Genomic DNA, 18454 nt, shown 5'->3' on the forward strand with positions numbered 1-18454 from the left:
TGCACTGTACACTGGGACACGAATCTGACTTGAAGTTGTGGGCCTACAGTGAAAACCAGAGGGTCAGCACACAAATCTGTAAGATCAAAGACCATACCACGAGTCTGGTCAGTTTTGCCTGGACTCATCTTCCACCTTCTACCTTAAGCCTGTGAGTAATAATAAGGTAACAGTTATTCAGCAAAGTAAGATCAGGCTTCTAATTACAAGACTGGGAACTACATATTATTATTTTGTCACCATGGTAACACCAGTATCACTTTGTCCAGCAGCTACAAAGAGACACGTCTCAGACATTTCTCTTGAGATCTGACCTGCAGAGCAGCCTGCTGGTTTCTATAAGCTGCACCCAAAGTTCAACACCAACACGGCAAGGATGTAATTTCTGATTTCTCAGTTTTCTTGTTTGTAGCATTCAATAGACCTGAGTAAGATTTAGGATTTAAGCAGATGGGTGCTTATGTTTCTGGAGGAAAAAGAAAATTTCTTCCTCTTTGATAAGGGGAATAAAGATTAAGCTGAAGCCTATTATCAGGCTGAAGAAAGGCTATGTTACACTGTTAATTTACACAGTAGAATCTCTATAATGCCAGCTCTAGATCTAATTAAAAAATAGTAATAATAAATAAAACAAAGAAGTAATCCAGCATTCAAAACTTGTCCCAGTGTTTTCAGCTATATGCCCAGAATAAATGATCCTAGTTGTTAAAACACAATCACAGAACAGTTGGGTTTGTGTTCTATATTCATCCACACAACCAAATATTCAGATGAATAAAGGAAAATCCCTGCAAGTTAGAAGTATGCCAGAATTGATTATTTGTAAATTCACCTAGTTAAAAATGTATATCATTTAGCTAAAAAGTAAATTATTACTTACTGTGGTCTCCCATCCATTCCAGCATCAAAATTAGAATTGTGCATAATTTTAAAAGCATTGGCAGAGATTAAAGTCTATCAATCTCAGCAAATAAGTTAATGTTTTTCAAATAAGACTACTAATCCAAGCAACCCTGAAGAAACTAGAAGAGAAGTCTTCATTAATACTGTATGTGGTTTCCAGGAGGGCTCTCCTCCTTGTCAGGAAGTTTTGCTAAAACTTGGGGCTGAGGGAGGGGGGCCATGGAGAAAGGATGGAAATGATTCCAACCAAATCACAAATATACAAATGGTATGCTTTTCCTAGATATTTCTGAGTTACAAAAGACACCTTATGCATGTGTAAAAGCTCCTTTCTTCTTCCAGAGAAAAATACAGAGTGCTTAAATGTAGACCCTGAGAAACTATATGGAACACAGCTTAAACAGGACATGTTATCATTGCAAGGGTCTCTGAGATGCCCTGAGGCAGTGGTTCCTGCCTATTTTCTGTTGGTGATGTTTTGCATCCCTTTCATTCCCTCAGCTGGCATTCTACTCTTGCTCTTTTTCTTCTTTTATCCTGTCCTAAGTACTTTCCGTATAAGCAGCACTTTCTTTCCATCAAATTATCTTTCTTCTTCAGACTCAAGCTGAAAAGAGACAGCTTTCAGAGCTGATGGTATCCAACATCAAACCATACTATATATTTAAAAAATAAAAATAAAAATAAAAATAAAAATAAAAATAAAAATAAAAATAAAAATAAAAATAAAAATAAAAAAGAGGGGGGAGATTTGGCTGAAATCTAAAACTAAAACCAGAGAAAACTAAATTTATGGTTATATGTTCATCTATACTTTCCTCTGAAGAAGTAATGAACTGACAGTCTCCTACATTGTCAGATTGTATTGCTCTGCTTTTTAGTACAGAAATAGAAGTAAGAGAACCTAAGGGAACCTTTCAATTTTAAGTAAGGTCAAACACAATTTAATATAAACAAATCTAGAATTAATTCAATCTTTTGTTCAAATACATTTCCTTAATAAACTTAAGGTCTCCGTATTTATTCAAGGAAATGATTTCTTTCTAATCACGGAAAACAGAAAGCTCTCTCTGATACTGCATGGTTGCACTAATATAAGTACCATGGACATAACATAACTCCAGTTCTGTATTATTTGTGCAGTATGGTTGCTGTGGCTCTAGGCAATTTTAATAACTTCACTGGGTTTTCATAAGGCCATTCATATAGTCACTCATGTGGAAATACAATATGAAATCTGACAGGCAGGATCTGTTTATACTGGTCTACAATTATTCAAAGTCCATTGGTTTCAGCAGAGTTACCCCTGATTTATACGTCTTTTGGTTAGTGAAGTACCAGTCTTCATAGATTTGCTGCAAGTATACATATTTTCAACAAATTCAGTAAATCTCTTTTATTGAATAAATTCAGGAGAGTTACTGGAGTCATATAAGCAAGTGAGATCTTGTTACCAATTATGCAGAAAATTGAAATGTACTATCTTAATTTTTGAATTACTTCTTTGGATGAAGCTCTCAAATTATATGGACCTGGTGAAGTTCCTGGCCTGACATCTATTCTCCCACGTGCCTGGTGACAGGACGAGGGGGAATGGGCTAAAGTTGTGCCAGGGGAGGTTTAGGTTGGATATTAGGAAGAACTTCTTTACTGAAAGGGTTGTTAGGCATTGGAATAGGCTGCCCAGGGAAGTGGTTGAGTCACCATCCCTGGAGGTCTTTAAGAGACATTTAGATGTTGAACTTAGTGAGATGGTTTAGTGGAGGACTTGTTAGTGTTAGGTCAGAGGTTGGACTGGGTGATCTTGGAGGTCTCTTCCAACCTAGACAATTCTGTGATTCTGTGATTCTGTGATTCTGTGATTCTGTCTGTAATAGACCATTCCTTCTAATTAAGTACCTCAGTCTTGTTTTAAGCACTTATTGGAATATTCATCAAAAATTCATGTGATGTTCACTGAAAAATAATTTTTGAGAGGAATCACCATCAAAAAAACAAAGAAACAAACAAACATAATATCTTGCGAAAATGTAAACCTTTTTAATATTACAAGTGACAGGAAGATGATTCTTAAAAGAACAATGGTACCTTTTGCCTCTTATCTAGATGATTTCTTGTTCTGTAATATGGTTCAGCATGAACTCATGTAAATTTAGTTGACAAAAATACACTTTCATTATATCAGCACTATTCGCCCACACTGAAAGTGTAAATACTGAAAGCATAATATTCCAGTATTTCACATTTTTAATGTAGGTGAAGAAGTAGAAGCTTTCCAGGGCTCAAGTCCCAAGAATAACTATGGAGCAGTTGTTGTGAAACAGTAGAATTAAGTACTACCCCACAAGATGGTCAACTTGTTTTGGTAAGTGCTCATGGGTTTGGGTTTCCTCTAAGTCTGAGCACACTGTGAAGCCTGAACATACCACCAGCATAGCTCAGATGATAGCCAACCAGCAGTAGCTTTTGGGACAGGTTAGCACCACTCCACCATTCACCTACAGAAGGCCACCATTTCCCAGTGTGCTGGAACCTGAACATCATATGAGACTAGCTAGGTCTCTTCCACTTCCTTCTAGTACTACTCTATCATCACCCCCTAAACGTGCTCCAGCACCAGCACTGAGACTAAACCAGGCAGTCAGACTTCTCCTTCCTCCTGCTGACAGGCTTGTTACGCTGCAGCTATCCACCCCAGGCAAATTGGCCTCTGCCACCTAACACTAAGCTCCTTGGTGAAACCAGTACAATTACCTTGAGTTGCCTGTGTGGCCTTCAGGCTTCAAAATCCAGTGATGAACAGGACCAGAGTTTCGATGGTCTTACAACGTGCCTTTTGAGAAAAGTGTAGGCCAGAACTGAGCATCTCTAGAAAGCCAAGTGTGGTGGTTTCATACCCATGGCTAGCTAAGATCCACCACACCACTTTCTCACTCCCCCTCCTCAAAAGAACATCAGGAGAAAATATGATGAAAAAAAAAATGTTCATGGGTTGAGACAAAGACAGTAACATCACTCACTAATTACTATCATGGGCAAAAATGAGTCAGCACAGGGAGATTAATGTAATTTATTGCCTACTGATAACAGATTATAGCAGTGAGAACCGAAAGCAAGCTAAAACCACCTTCCCCCACATCCACCCTTTCCTACCTCCTCCCCTTTAGTGGTGCAAGGGAACAGGGAATGGGGTTTGTGGTCAGTCCATCATGCTTCATCTCCGCTGCTCTTTCATTTGTGGTGCAAGGAGTGGCTAGAAATCCTAACAGATGAGAATGAGCCTGTAAGGGATCTCCACAGGTTGGCCAGGGGACCTTTGTTCTGATACTGAAGATACCTGTCAGGCCCTTAAATCTTCCTGAAGGTTCAAATCAGAGAAAACATGGAAAACAAAACATCTTTTCAGTATGGGCCTGGCAAAGCTGGAGAAGAAGACATCCGAGGTTGTAGTGCTGTCCTTGAGATATTTTGGTTTACTCTTTTGGGATTTTGTCCTTTGAGTTGTGGGAATGTAGGAATGCTCTGACAACATTTCGTATAGCTCATGATAATGGAGAGTTTTAACTAGTTTGTGGGCAAATATCCCAAAGTCTGAATACATACTGTGGAAAAGTATGGCAAAGTGTAAGCGTTCTCATTTTAGTTTACAGCTGAAATGCAAAAACTTATTTTTCCTGCAGGGAACTGTATCTCAGTTACCTTGAGCCAAAAGCAGACTGTTTGTGTTCCTAGTCTTTTTTAAAAATGTGCCAGAGATGGCTTGAGGTTGATACAACGTGAAAGGGGAATAGATGTCTGATTACAGCATAAAAATATCTGCTCTTGTTTCAGAGGTCTTTCTTAGATATACACCAGCTCTACTTCAGTTACGTACCTTGTTATTTCAGCCTCTGCAGAGCTGCATTTTGCTGTGAGCTAGACCTCTTCTATACTATACTTCTTGTGTCTTATACTACTTTGGTAGTGACAGTGTGCTACCCACCTACACAGTTCTGCTGCTGTCAAGAGCACAGATGGACCACAAGGCATTCTTGGACCAGTAAACCGGCAGGGAATTTAAGTGTCTGAAAACAGTTTCTAACTACCTGTTTCAACAAGTGCATACTCCTCCCAGTAATGAGACAGTCCTTTAGTCTAGCAGTAAGCATTCCTGAACTAATGCTGGCTTTCACAGTTTAATTTTGGCTCGTCAGTCTAACAGGAGACCAATGTAGCCTGCCTGCACTTGGCAACGGTAGAGTTTTTTTTATATTTTACAGCAGTCACATATGTTTGTGCTTTAGTAAATGGATTTGTTCCCTGGAATTGTGTTCTTTGGGAAGACTTTTAATTCTGTCATTCCCATTGTTCCCTTCCTCTGCTGACAAGGTGCAAGTTTAATACCTGTACAGCCCGCTCTTGTGCAATTCATGCTTGGAACCACATGGTCTTTCACAAGACAGAAACCACTTTTACTTATTTATTCACAGATATGTTTTTGGAAGGGAGGAAGAAAGAATAGAAAAGTGACAGCTAGGGGAAAGGAAAAGAATACCCTGGACTTGGGGTCAGGTGGGGCATAAAAAAGGGAGAGACTTTGGGCCATTCTTCAAACATGAAGAGTGTAAACAAGAATTTCAAGGCATGGCAAAAGGAGAGTAATTAACAGCTCATCTTTGGGAGAAGAAACATTGCTGCCTGTGCGTGGCCCCCACATTGACTGAGATACTGAGACTGACCCAACAGGTCAATCCCACCAGAAGCTCTCTTCCTCCTGCCATCACTCAATCAGGAGAGGCATCAAGCTGTGCTTAGAATAAAACAGGGGGAGGATGGCTTAAAATTGCTTCAATAAAAATTACATATTGAAATTGTTGCTTCCAGAACTGCAGCTACAGAACACCTTCTGAGTCCAGAAAAACTATTTATAGTTGACATCAGCCATTACCTCCCAACATCTTTCCCAATACCTTTCCGGCATTGAGGCCACTCGAGGGAGCCGCCAGGACCCGGCAGCCCTCACGAGGGAGGCTGACGAGTCATAGGCAGAGCCAGCAGCGCCCCCTCCCCGGCCGTTCAAAAGCAGCCCTAGGGAGCTAGGGAACAGGGCGGGCAAGCAGGGCGTGGCGTGTCAGAAGGGCGGGGCGCGGCAGTTTGTGCGGCAGTTTGCGCAGGGAGGGCAGAGAGGGCAGAACGTTCCCCCCCCCCGCCCATACGAGCAGCTCTAACGGCTGTTGACCGCTAGCTGGGCTGCAATGGTCTACACCAGGCAGACTGCTCTCTCGAGAAAGTCTGTAACCACCCAGACTGACTGCGTGCTCAAAAATGCGGCAGTTCAGGTCTCTGGATGCAGAGAGTGTCTGAGCCTGTTGCTGCCGTCTGAGGGAGGCAGAGGGACTGTGTGTGTGAGGTGCGAGCAGGTGGATGACCTGGTCCGCCTGGTGTCAGAGCGCAGAGAGGAGGTGGAGAGGTTGAGGGCTACCAGGGAGTGTGAGCAGGAGATAGACTGGTGGAGCAACTCCCTGCAGGGCCTGAAGGAGAGGTACCGGGGTGAGACACCCCAAATGGGGGTGGACCCCCTGCCCTGTCGCTGTCGGGCAGAGGGAGGGGACCTAGGAGTTAAGGAGGAATGGAGACAGGTCCCTGCTCGACCTCGCAGGCGACGCCCCCCCTTACTGCCCCCACCTTCCCAGGTGCGCGTACACAACAGGTTTGAGGCCCTAGAGCTTAAGAGACCGGTGGGTGAAGATGAGGTAGAAAGTCTACCCAGGAGGATACCTAGGGCAAGGAGGTCGACTCCACGCCTCAAGACTGCCTCCACCAAGAAGGACAGAAGGGTAATTGTTGTAGGCAACTCCCTTCTCAGGGGGACAGAGGGCCCTATTTGTCGGCCTGACCCTACCCTTGGGGAAGTCTGCTGCCTCCCTGGGGCCAGGGTCAGGGATGTGGCCAGAAAGCTTCCCAACCTGGTTCGCCCCTCTGACTACTGTCCGCTTTTGATAGTATAGGCTGGCAGTGATAATATTGAAGAGAGAAGCCTGAAGGCTATCAAATGGGGCTTTAGGGGACTGGGACAGTTAGTGGATGGAGCGGGAGTGCAGGTGGTGTTTTCGTCCATCCCTGCAGTGGCAGGGAGGGGTACAGAGTGAACACGGAAGGCCCACCTGATTAACACGTGGCTCAGAGGCTGGTGCCAACACAGAAATTTTGTTTTTTTTGACCATGGGGCGCTTTACTTGGCACCCGGCCTGATGGCCGCAGACGGGTCCCTATCTCTAAGGTGAAAACGGATCCTAGCCCAGGAGCTGGCAGGGCTCATTGAAAGGGCTTTAAACTAGGTAAGAAGGGGGATGGGGCTGAAATAAGGCTTATTGGAGCTGTGCCAGGGGAACAATGGCAAGGCCGGGGGAGAAGGCAATGGCCCAAATGAAGTGCATCTACACTAATGCACACAGCATGGGTAACAAACAAGAGGAACTGGAAGCCATTGTGCAGCAGGCAGGCTATGACTTGGTTGCCATCACGGAAACGTGGTGGGACCACTCTCATGACTGGAGTTCTGCAATGTCTGGCTATAGGCTCTTCAGAAGGGACAGGCAGCACAAAAGGGGTGGTGGTGTGGCTCACTGTATTAGAGAGTGTTTTGATGTTGAGGAACTTGAGGCTGGGAATGATAAGGTTGAGTCTCTGTGGGTTAGGATCAGCGGGAAGGCCAACAAGGCAAGCATCCTGGTGGGGGTCTGTTATAGACCACTGAACCAGGATGAGGAGACGGATGAGGAGTTCTACAGGCAGCTGGCAGAAGTTGCAAAATCGTCAGCGCTTGTTCTTGTGGGGGACTTCAACTTCCCAGACATATCCTGGAAGCACAACACAGCCCTTAGAGAAAGCAGTCTAGGAGGTTTCTGGAGAGCGTGGGAGATAGCTTCCTGACGCAGCTGGTTAGAGAGCCTACCAGGGGAGGTGCCCCGCTAGACCTTCTGTTCACAAACAGTGACGGACTGGTGGGAGATGTGGTGGTCGAGAGCTGTCTTGGGCAGAGTGACCACGAAATGGTACAATTCTCTATTCTTGGCAAACCCAGGAAGGGGACCAGTAAAACCGCTGTCTTGGATTTCCGGAGGGCTGACTTTGAGCTGTTCAGGACACTGGTTGGCAGAATCCCTTGGGAGGAGGTTCTGAAGGGCAGAGGAGTCCAGGAAGGCTGGGCACTCTTCAAGAAGGAAATCTTAATGGCTCAGGAGCGGTCTGTTCCCACGTGCCCAAAGACGAGCCAGCACGGAAGAAGACCGGCCTGGCTCAACAGAGAGTTGTGGCTCGAGCTTAGGAGAAAAAAGAGGGTTTATGATCTTTCGAAAAGAGGGTGGGCCACTCACAAGGACTATAAGGCTGTTGCAAGGCTGTGCAGGGACAAAATTAGAAGGGCCAAAGCTCATCTGGAGCTAAATCTGGCTACTGCTGTTAAAGATAACAAAAATGTTTTTACAAATACATCAACACCAAAAGGAGGACTAAGGAGAATCTCCATCCTTTACTGGATGTGGGGGGAAACTTAGTTACAAGGGATGAGGAAAAAGCTGAGGTGCTTAATGCTTTCTTTGCCTCAGTCTTTAGTGGCAAAACCAGTTGTTTTCTGGATACCCAGTACCCTGAGCTGGTGGAAGGGGATGGGGAACAGGATGTGGCCCTCACTATCCACGAGGAAATGGTTGGTGACCTGCTACAGCACTTGGATGTACGCAAGTCGATGGGGCCGGATGGGATCCACCCGAGGGTACTGAGAGAACTGGTGGAGGAGCCGGCCAAGCCGCTTTCCATCATTTATTGGCAGTCCTGGCTATCAGGGGAGGTCCCAGTCGACTGGTGGCTAGCAAATGTGATGCCCATCTACAAGAAGTGTCGGAGGGTAGACCCAGGGAACTATAGGCCTGTTAGTTTGACGTCAGTGCCAGGGAAGCTCATGGAGCAGATTGTCTTGAGTGTCATCACGCGGCACTTACAGGGCAACCAGGCAATCAGGCCCACTCAGCATGCGTTTATGAAGGGCAGGTCCCGCTTGACGAACCTGATCTCCTTCTATGACAAAGTGACATGCTTAGTGGATGAGGGAAAGGCTGTGGATGTGGTCTACCTTGACTTCAGTAAGGCTTTTGACACCGTTTCCCACAACATTCTCCTCCAGAAACTGGCTGCTCATGGCTTGGACTGGCGTACGCTTTGTTGGGTTAAAAACTGGCTGGATGGCCGGGCCCAAAGAGTTGTGGTGAATGGAGTCAAATCCAGTTGGGGGCCGGTCACTAGTGGAGTCCCCCAGGGCTCAATACTGGGGCCAGTCCTCTAATATCTTTATTGATGATCTGGATGAGGGGATCGAGTGCACCCTCAGTAAGTTTGCAGATGACACCAAGTTAGGTGCGTGTGTCGATCTGCTCGAAGGTAGGAAGGCTCTGCAGGAGGATCTGGATAGGCTGGACCGATGGTCTGAGGTCAACTGTATGAAATTCTACAAGGCCAAGTGCCAGGTCCTGCACCTGAGGCGTAACAACCCCAAGCAGTGCTACAGGCTGGGAGATGAGTGGTTGGAAAGCTGCCTGGCAGAGAAGGACCTGGGAGTATTGGTTGATAGTCAGCTGAATATGAGCCAGCAGTGTGCTCAGGTGACCAAGGCCAACAGCATCCTGGCTTGTATAAGAAGCAGCGTGGCCAGCAGGTCTAGGGAAGTGATTGTCCCCCTGTACTCGGCTCTGGTGAGGCCGCACCTCAAGTACTGTGTTCAGTTTTGGGCCCCTCGCTACAAGAAGGACGTCGAGGTGCTTGAGCAAGTCCAGAGAAGGGCAACGAAGCTGGTGAGGGGTCTGGAGAACAAGTCTTACGAGGAGCGGCTGAGGGAGCTGGGCTTGTTCAGCCTGGAGAAGAGGAGGCTCAGGGGCAACCTTATTGCTCTATAGGTACCTTAAAGGAGGCTGTAGCAAGGTAGGGGTTGGTCTATTCTCCCATGTGCCTGGTGACAGGATGAGGGGGAATGGGCTAAAGTTGTGCCAGGGGAGGTTTAGGTTGGATATTAGGAAGAACTTCTTTACTGAAAGGGTTGTTAGGCATTGGAATGGGCTGCCCAGGGAAGTGGTTGAGTCACCGTCCCTGGAGGTCTTTAAGAGACGTTTAGATGTAGAGCTTAGTGATATGGTTTAGTGGAGGACTTGTTAGTGTTAGGTCAGAGGTTGGACTGGGTGATCTTGGAGGTCTCTTCCAACCTAGATGATTCTGTGATTCTGTGAACATATTCTCATGAGTCTAACGTCTGTAGTACACCAGGGATTATGTCTGGGTAAAGGAGAGGTACCAAGAAGTCGAAAGGGTAAATAGCAATCAAAAGAGAGCAAGCGGAACAAAACTAGTTACTTTAAAATCAACATTTGCAGTGCTCCACCAAATCTTTCTACAGATCACTTACATGTTTATCTGAATAAATAGCATGAATCCATTTGAACTGTTAGGGTACAGGATGTCAATGACAAAATTGTTTCTGTAGAATCTGAACTTTCAAGCTATTCTGAATGTTCTTTGTCTCCCTCCCTACCTGCCCAAATATGCCCAACCTAACACTATGAGGAGGAGAACTATTTGTTTAGATCTGAATATTAGTTTTCTGGAGATGCAATATTGTTGGAAAACACTGATAGTTTAAACCTTTAAAATTCTAAGAACATTAGTAGTTAGCCTGCAGATCTGTGCTACCAAATACCCTACGGCAAAGATGGGATCCAAAGTTTCAGCAATGATATTAGGAACCTCAAGCACCTGACAGTTTAGGTTTCCACCAAAAAGTGTGGAAAACTGAGACCTGCAGGCAGTACTAAGTTGCAAATTAGAAGAAAATGCCTGGAAGATGTCTGGTTGGGGAGAAATTCTTCTTGTCTTCCTCACTTGTGTCTCACCACAGACCTCAGAATTTGGATGTCTTGGCTAGCATTAAACCCTAGAAGCTAAGCCTGGAGCCTCACAGTGGAGAGAAGTGGCCTCTGCTGGGATTCAGATGCTTTGTGTTTTTGTGTCAGTGCCTCCACATGGACTACCCGAAGGCCTAGAACACAAACCTTCTCATCTCGCAAGGCAGCCAGATTCCAGAAAGTGCTTTTGGAGAAAATAACCCTGAGGTGTGACATTCCCATTGTGCTGAACAGGGCAGAGCTGCGCTGAAGCCACAGGCCTGGCATGGTCAGGAACTGGTCAAAAATGCAAGAACATTTTGGAAATGTCTCATATGAGTATTTCCTAAATATTCTCTTTGGCTCACAGAGTATGAAGAAAGTTTGGTTCCCTGAATAAACAGAACATAAACTAATATTTCAATATTTTATAATGTTCTACAAACTTGAAACATCAGAGTTTGGGGCAGCTCTGTATTCAGTGCTGGAATGACAAAAGGATTTCATACAGTCATGGTGGGTTTCTTACATTTTGTCAGTCAACATTCACAGAATCCATGTTCCAGTAGCTAGATTTCCACGTAATAAAGTATCAATATTTAAATCAGACCCCAGAACTTGTGGTATCAAAATATTTCTAAGTTTAGAAAGAATTTCATTTAAAATAATTTTACTGTTACAAAATGGTGAAGCCCATATAATTTTTGCAAAGAATTGAATGAATAAAATGAAGATTGAATGCAGCAGTAGATCATATTTTTATGGGAATTAAGTACTGTTGCAGAAGATAGTATTAACTACTGCATTACATTAAGTTGCATCGATTTGTCATTTAAACTAAAAGCAGAAGGAATTGTTTGTAGCATAATCTTTTCATAGAATAGTAATTTAGCTTATTTCATGACAGATTATGTTGACTGTTATCACTAGTCTCAGGAAAGGGATTAAGCACTGTATCAAGACTGGTTAATAACTTTGACTCTGGTCATTCTGACTTGATGCGGTGTCTAAAGGCTGAAAACGGTAGGTACTGACTGTCAGTTGTCAGAGTCTAACCCAGCCTGAGCTACCAAACACTTATTTCTTCTGCCTCTTCACAGACACAAATGTTGCACATTTAGAACATGCTTTCTAATGTAATCAAGTGTTTTATTAATCTATTTCCTCATTTTATATATTAAATATATCCCCAAGTGTTGGGATTTTAGTCAAGAAAGAATAACAGTTTATTTTATTTTATTTTATTTTATTTTTTTATTTTTTATTTCTTTTTATTTTGTATTGTATTGTATTTATTATTTGATTATTTTAAATAATATATGCAGTGCCATGTAAAAGAAAGGGAGAGCTGAGGCAAGAGTCCTCTTGATGACTTTATTTAAAATTATGGTACTAGCTTTCTATTTGTCTGTCCATCTTCCCTGCAGAAATCAGGGTCATACTGGTTGGTCAATAAAATCTTTTTAGCATCCATTAGGTTTTCCAGTGTGTAATAACACACTGGAATTAAAAATAAATAAATAAATAAATAAATATCATTAAGCCATTTGAAGGTGCTTGCTAACAAGTCTGTTTCTCTTCTAGTTTATACCTCCTCATGCAGAAGCTGACCTGTTTCTGTCAGCACCAAGTCCATGTGCTTCTGTTTCTTTAAACTGTCCCTTGGCATTGCCAGCTCTTTTGCAGGTGCATCACAGCTCCATACCTTGAGAACCCTGCTGGGATTGTCTGTGCAGATGCCAAATGTTTAGAGAAACAAAGTTCTAGAGTTTCACTGGTGGTGCACTCTCAGTAAGTGAAAGCTGGGTAGTGAGAACCACCTTTCTGGTGAATTGTGAGGCCCAGAGCTAAAAGCTAGGAAATGGTGGGATGGTGGGAGGTAGCAGAGAAGACTGAATTGCACCCTGGGCAATGAACATCAAACATCTTCCAGTCAACGATGGTCCATTTATCAAAGAACATATCTGCACCTAAAACATTTAAATTACCTGAAAACACAAATATATTATTTGCTTAAATCTTGCATTTTCTTATGAAAATCTAGATATCAACATGGTGGATGGATGAAACTCTAAGAGCTGTCTCTGAAATCCAGGTTTTCTACTCACATATTCCAGAGTTAGACGTGTCAGAATGAGCTTTGGCACATCTGTTTGGTCTCCTCAGGTACATCTTTATGACTAAATAAAAGAGGCCAGGGACCATGCTGTGGTCCTGAGGCATGAGACGGCCTGAGCTTGGACCACTGCATGCCCTGTTTACTGTCCTCTCCATGTGGCAGGGTCCAGACTGTCTCCTGGGAAGAACCCCTGGCATGTGCTATTGCTCAGAGTGCACTTAGACGTTGTCTAGGAGAGCAGGCACAGCAGCAGTCTTTGCTACAGGAAAATGACAGATCAGTGCTCAATTTCCTATTCTGGTCTTGTTTTACTTAGTACTATGACAAACATACATAAATGTATATGTGTGCATATATATATGTGTGTGTACCTATATGTACACATATAAATACATCACATATATGAATATATTCTGTAGTATTTATGCCACTATACTTTATGAATATAAACCAGTGCACTGTCACACCCCAACATGCAGGAGGCTTACTGATTTCATCCAGAGCATTTTGGCTCTGTATCACATGCAGGAGGGTTTGTCTAGATGATCTTCAGAGGTCCCTTCCAACCTCAACCATTCTGTGATTCTGTGAAAAGTGAAAGGTCAGTTTCTGAGAAGTGGCAGTCATGTACGCATAATTTGCACAAGAAAACTAAATATGTGAAGTATAGATCAACATAGAGCTGAGCCCATTTATGTTTCCAAGATCTCCAGATGGGAGGGCGGTCCTGATGGCACTTTGAGGTCCTTCCTTGTCCTCTTTGCTCTGACCTACAGAGAAAGTGTAAGAAAAAATCAGTATCTGTTCTTAAAATTTTCAGTCATTGAGGTTCAGTCCTAAGTTCCTCCAAGAAAACTTTACTGCTTTAAAAATACACTGTTGTCACCATTGGGGGACCATTACCAGAAAGTGATGTTCTATTCCTTTTGAAAAAAAAAAAAGTCCTTTATATTAAAGTGACAAAAGGATTTTGCTTTGGGAACACCAGCAAGAATTAATTCTCAATTAAATGCAAAGGCTTTTCTTTTTGTCATTCTAAACAATTAACAGAAATTTTAAAAGATCACTGGCATTTCTTTATTTCAGAAATGACAGTAGTACATCTATATCATCTGGGAGTTGCTATTATTAATCCTGACTTTTCCTAAAAAAAAAAAAAAAGTTTAAAAAAGTTTAAAAATTACTACTATTTTAGCTTCAACTCATATTCCTGTAAGATGGATAACTAAGCCTACAACAGAATTAAGAATATTATGAAACAAACATAAACTAAATAAACTAAATCTGATGAATGTATACTGATTCAGCCTTAAGAGAAACAATCAAGGAATACAATCTGCTGCTCCTTGTGCCAGGTCAAACTGGTGATCAAACTGATGAAGTAAAGTTGATTTAGCACTCATATATTCAATAAAACTAGAATCCATATACTTAATTAGGTCTACATATTTGTACTTCATTCAAATACACATATGTATGTCTTATTTCCTTGGCAAATAAAACAGTCTGATCTTATTATTTTTAGCCCTGGAAAGCACCTGCTGACATTCACAGGATGTTGTGTATGTTAGTCCTGCAGTATGTGGCACAGAGATTGTTTTTCTTTCCCTAACTTTAAGTAGAACCATGGAATCATTGAATCCCTTATTTTAGAAGGGACATCATGAGTTCATTTTGGCCAATCCCTTGCTTAAAGCAGGGCCAGCTTCAAAGCCAGGGCCAGCTTCAAGGTTAGATCATATTGTTCAGGGCCATATCAAGATGAGTTTTGAATATCTCAAAGAATAATCAATATTTGAAGATGTGGGGGATAAAAAAGAATCTTCTCATATTTTTTCATTATTGAAATGAAATTCAATATTCATACTGTTCTTCTAGCTTTGAACCCTGTGATGTCCCACTCTGCACTTTGAGTAGTTAGGCACTGGAATGGGTTGCTCAGGGAAGTGGTGGAGTCACCGTCCCTGGGGGTGTTTAAGGAAAGGTTGGACGTGGTGCTTAGGCACATGGTTTAGTGGGTGATATTGGTGGTAGCGGGGTCGTTGGACCAGATGATCTTGGAGGTCTTTTCCAACCTTTATGATTCTATGATTCTTATATGCCTTTTATGACTTCTCCTTTCCTAATAGTTAGTTGAATCAGTATAATTTATATTATTGTTGTATGTGTTATCTTCGGTAGCCATCACGTATACTGCGTAGAGAAGAAAATGCCATTCAAAAGATTTTAAAAGATGTTCTTTATAAGTTATCCCTCCGCTGTGATAATGAAATGCAACACTGGAAAAAATAAATACAGAAATCTGTCCTGATTAAAATTTTATCTATTTATTTAATGAGCTCTTATAACTACTACTCTTTGGCAACTACAATTTTAGCAAATTCAATTTGCATCCTGGTAGTAATACCCACTGCCTGACCTGTGCCATCTCCAGTGGAAGAAAGGACATCACTTTAAAGGAAAATTGGTGATAACTTCCTTAAAGGACTTTTGTTGCTATTTGTGTGTTTTCATATTCATCTACTATATGTACTTAATGTCATTTGTTTGTTTGTTTGTTTGTTCTTTATTGAGGTAGAAAAACAGCATGCACAAGTACTTGATGATCTGAGAATGAAATCATAACTGACAGGATTGTAACAGGATGTACAGGATGTAAACTTAGAGTAATTTTATCAGAGGAAAGGAGATCTGTTCAGTCAGTTCATCTAGCTTGGAGGCTGAATTTTAACAAGGTCCTATCCACCATGGTAATGATTAGATTTCTTCATGAAAATCCAAGTTCTAAAGAGAAGCTGGCTTTCCTGATATCTGGTGCTTTTGGATATATCCTGGATTTTTTGAGTATTGCTGTCTGTGTTCTTAAGCCTGTATTACCCTGAATAATGAAGATTTGAGTGGAATATATTTCTGCAGTTTGGCAGTCCTATTTTATCTGTAGGGTTTTCTTTTTTTCTTTTTTTCTTTTTTTTTTTTTCAGATAAGTTTTTTGTTTGTTCGTTTGCTTGTTTTTTTACTTGAAATTTGCCAAGATGGAATTTAAAGATTTTTCATATATCCTCAAGTTCTGGTCAAATGTGATGCTATTTCACACAGAATAGCTGACTCACCTGATGTGAGCTGGGATACATCTGCTAAAAATGCACAGGTCAGGTGCCAGGCACATCTCTATCTACACAGTGTGCCACACACAGCACTTCTCAGATATTGGAGGGAACTCCTCTGAACATGCTGCAGAGCAGCTGTGAACCTAAATCTTGGTAGATGAACATTTGGCACAATTCTCTGTTTAGAAAGCTTTGCTGTGGACACTGCTGTATGTATAAAATGTGAAATTATAGAATCATAGAATGGTTTGGGTTAAAAGGGACCTTAAAAATCATCTAATTCCAGCTCCTCTACCATGGGGAGGGACACCTCCCACTAGATTGGTTCACTCAAAGCCCCATCCAGCCTGGCCTTGAGCACTTCCAGGAAAGAGACATCCACAGCTTCTCTGGGCAACCTGTTCCAGTGCCCCACCACCCTCTAAGTAACGAATCTCCTCCTAACATCCAATGTAAATCCACTATTTTTATTTTAAAATCATTACTCCTTGTCCTATCACCCCACTCCCTGACAAAGAGTCCCTCCCCAGCTTTCCTGCAGGCTTCTTTAGTTACTGGAAGGCAGCTATATGGTCTCCCCCATGGTAGAGGGGCTAGAATAAGAAAATCTGTAAGGTCCCTTTCAACCCAAGCCATTCTATGATTCTCTGATTCTCTGATTCTATGATAGTGTTCAAGATAAAGAAATGGGAGTATAGATACTGAAGACCTCTGCCTTGGACTTGCTGTAACCTTTTCAACTGTGACATGAGTAAAATGAAATCCTTATATTAAGTACAAGGAAAATCCAACCACATAGAAGTCTGTTGTGCAATATATAATCATACCAATTTTTCACCTTCATTAGCGACTATGCAGATGTCAGACTGAGAAAAAGAGGTCTGAGCAAGCTGAAAAAGATAAGAGAAAAAGAGAGTACGTAAAAGCAGGAATTTTTAAGGATTGCATACACACACACGGGTTTTCTGTTTTTCATATGAACCATAGTGGAGCTCTACTTGAAGCAAAAGCAATATAATTATCTGTAACACCCTTGAAATAAAAGCCTCATCTACAGGCAGATGTGATTAAAGAAATTCCACAACCAATTCACAGACTATGTTAATGGGAGCTGCCTGTCAGAGTAAGCATAGAAGTGACAGGAAACATCTGAAGTTGGTTAAAAATAATAAAATAATTTAAGGTTCTTTCCCTCAGAACAATAAAGTCTCAAAGAGTGCTTGTTGAGCAAGTAGTTTTCTTTGACACATTCTCCCAACCCTGGTAAATCTAAAGCTGTTCTGCAGGTATTGCACTGTCTGCTCTGATTCCTTTTGCCCTTGATATATATGCTACATCAATTGCCAGATGCAGTCAGGCCTTAGGAATACTGAGATTTCTTCTGAAAAGTGACTGCAGACAAATTGAAAGTCATTAGTCTTAGGAGATGGCAGAGGAGAGAGAACTCAAATTGGCACTGGCACAGGTTGCCCAGAGAGTTTGTGGATGCCCCATCCCTGAAGGTGTTAAAGGCCAGGCTAGATGAGGCCCTGAGCAACCTGATCTAGTGGGTGACATCCCTGCCCATGGTGGGGGGATTGAAACTAGATGATCTTTGAAGTCCTTTCCAACCCAAGCCATTCTATGATTCTGTGAACTGGCCAAAGGAATATTCCATAACATATGATGTCATGCTGAACAACTAAGGGTGAGGAGCCTGAGGGTGGGAGTGGACTGCTGCTTGGGGATGGGATTGGCATCAGTTGGCAGGTGGTGAGCAACTGAATTGTGCATCACTTGTTTTGTGCACATTATTATTATTATTAATAATAATTTTTATTTTTTTTCTGTCCTAATAAACTGCCTTTATCTCAACCCCCAAACTTTTACTTTTTTTCCAATTTTCTCCCGATCCCTGGGGGGAGTGGAGGGGGGTGGTCGGGGCAGAGCCAGGAGTGAATGGCTGTGGGTGGGGTGCTTAGCTGCCAGTCAGGTTAAACCACAACAGCAGGTTGTCTTCTTTCCATCATGCAGTGACAGTCTTTCTTTGGCTTCTCTTACTGATTCCTGAGGTGACGCTTAAGAAAGTATCAGCTAGTATTTGTGATGAAAAGGCAAGTCAGTGTGTTCAAAAGTAGAAAGGTATGAATCTAGGATGTGCTATTTAAACAAATAGGACTCCAATTTTACTAAATTAAACTGGAAGACTTTGAAGAAAAGGATTCTGTATAAACACTAGCTTATGCATCCACTCTCTGGAATTTCAGAAATCTCATGAGACAAGCCAAATAGGCTTATAGAAAATAGGCAAAATAGACAAATAATAGATAGGGTGGTGGGGCATGGAAACAGAGAAGCTGTGGATGCCCCATCTCTGGACGTGATCAAGGCCAGGCTGGATGGGGCTTTGAGCAACCTGGTCTGGTGGGAGGTGTCCCTGC

This window comes from Cygnus atratus, chromosome Z, assembly GCF_013377495.2.
Source record: "Cygnus atratus isolate AKBS03 ecotype Queensland, Australia chromosome Z, CAtr_DNAZoo_HiC_assembly, whole genome shotgun sequence".
NCBI classification, from domain to species: Eukaryota; Metazoa; Chordata; class Aves; order Anseriformes; family Anatidae; genus Cygnus; species Cygnus atratus.